This window comes from Clupea harengus, chromosome 26 (assembly GCF_900700415.2).
Source record: "Clupea harengus chromosome 26, Ch_v2.0.2, whole genome shotgun sequence".
In the NCBI taxonomy this organism is placed as follows: Eukaryota; Metazoa; Chordata; class Actinopteri; order Clupeiformes; family Clupeidae; genus Clupea; species Clupea harengus.
Window position 1 is genome coordinate 6,679,175 of NC_045177.1, and position 2,500 is coordinate 6,681,674.

Consider the following 2,500-nt stretch of genomic DNA (forward strand, 5'->3'; position numbering starts at 1 on the left):
GAGAGGGAGGGAGAGAGAGAGAGTTAGGGGAGAGAGTGAGAGCGACTGAGGTAGGGGAGAGAGTGAAGGAGGTAGGGGAGAGAGAGAGAGAGAGAGGGAGGTAGGGGAGAGAGAGAGAGAGAGAGAGAGAGAGGGGGGGGAGAAAGTAAGCACCAAGAGAGGAGGAATGAAAAAAAGAGGAAGGAAGAAAAAGGGGAAGGAGGAAAACGAGAGGGTTGAAAGAAAGGTCAGGAGATAAAGGTGAAGAGCATGTGGGCGGGCTCATCGAAGTCAAATCTACCACCATAAAACACGAGGGTGAGCACACACACACACACACAAACACACACACACACACACACACACACACACACACACACACACACACACACACACACCGGCGGGCTCCTCCCTTCACTTGTTGGGCGTTTGTTTTAAAATGTAAACGAGCCGCTCCGTCGACAGCAGTTAACCCCTCGGCCCACATGAAAGGAGAGGAGACGCAGCAGCTAATTTCCTCCTCTGACCTCCTCTCTCTCTCTCTCTCTCTCTCTCTCTCACTCTCTCTCACTCACACTGGCATCTCATGCAACCCCTCCTGATTTATGGGCTTCACAGGCCAACGCTACGCAACGCAATCAGTAGTTACAGTAAGAGGCACCTCAGCACAGCTTTACCCCACATTTAGCAATCACACATATTTTGCTTACGGTTCTACTCTAAAGGGAGATGCTTCCCTTGGAGATAAAGTATGACACATGAAATGGAGACTTGTTTTAAAAGCCTTACTCAGAGTAATGTGTATCTCATTGATGGGAAATGGTGTGCAATAGAGTTGTGGTTGTGCGGTGCTGAGAAGAAGGCCCCAAGTAGCGGAAATGAAGTTGACCTCAACAGTTCTCTGTGTGTATGATGATGAGACGATCTTTAACTGACATGAGGGATGAAAGGTGCAATTCTTGTAAACGTGTCGGTGTCAGTGTTCATTTTAGCTACAACAATAAGATGTGTTGAGGATGTTTGATGTTTGGTGTTTGCCATCTCTGTGTTAAAAAGTGTATGAGTACATGTATATGTATGTGTAAAGTATATGTATATGAGTACATGTTGTGAGGGCCTATGACAGAAATGATGGTGATGGTCAAAGATATGAAGGTGGAAAGCTTACTCAGTGTGAAGTAACATTTGTTCATTCCCTAGCCTCATCACAGAGCTTCTATGAGAACTCCCAACCACAGACCTCTGAGACAGAGGGGCAGAAACCTAAGGCGACACAATGAACCTCCCAAAAACACTCCCGGGAAGGGAAGATTCCAGGGAAGTGTTTATCTGGCTGAACATTCCTTTCCTCTCAATCGGCAGCCTGCCTGTCAGTAAGGTCCCCTATTGTCACCACTATACAGAGAGCTCCAAAAAAAGGGAGTTATAACACTAAAAAACCCAAACATGATTGCCACACAGGATAATTTAGTGCTCAGTTTTCCTGAGCCAAGGTGGCCCTGGCTTCACCATAAATCATAACCATAAACCGAGAATTTATGGAAGGAACGGTTCTCTGCCAATGCAGAGTGTAATTATCTTGCATCGTAGCCCCTATGGCAATCACATTTATCACCACAGGAACACCCGAGGAGTTGTTAGAGAAACCACTTCCGCACTCATGCTCACCTCCTGATCTCCAGAACACCCCCTGCCAATCAGAAATAGTGAGCCTCTGCAAATCAATATGAGCTGTTTGCTACTGCTGTGGAATACATATGAGGGGGAGTTAGCTCAATTGGTTCTGTTCTGGAAGGTTCCTAATTCTCAAGAGTATCCGGCCATGTGAGGTCAGAGTAAGGCTAGGTGGACTAGAGTTGAGGTATTATCACCTCTCTGATTGTATATTAAGAGTAACGCACAGCTTAACTAGCACATCAGAGTTGACTCTGATTGTATATTAAGATTAACGCACAGCTTCAATAGCACATCAGAGTTGATTCCTGGGTCTTGCTGTCACTCCCCGTGTGAACAGTAGGGGTGGGCATGAGTAGCATGGACCTCTGTGGTGTTGAAACTGTACAGCTACATCTGAGGTCAGTGGGCCGGAGGTATGGACCTCAGGAGAGAACGTCAATTTGTGGAACTCAAGCTGAAATGTTTGCCACTAAACACACAGTGTTAAAACTGTCCACGGCCACATACCGTAGTGGATGCTCTGAGTTACTTTTCTCATGCTTCAAGTATTTGTATAGCGGCTCTGCAACAATATTGTGTTAAACTTAAGATCCACCTCCCGAACTTCTACGTTTAACTGGACAAAAAAAAAAAAAAAATGGTGGCAAATCAATTGAAACTGTTCCACCTTGCATGGGAAACATACAGTATGTGTGTCACAGCCAACTGCTAGCCACAGTTTATCCCTGATGTTGTTGTGTTTACTTGTTTATTTATCTTTGAGCTGTAGTTGAACGGAGGAGTCAGAGAGCGTTGTGTTCCAGCCTGAAAGTAAAAGTGCCCCTGTGGCAGCGCCCGCCCGCAT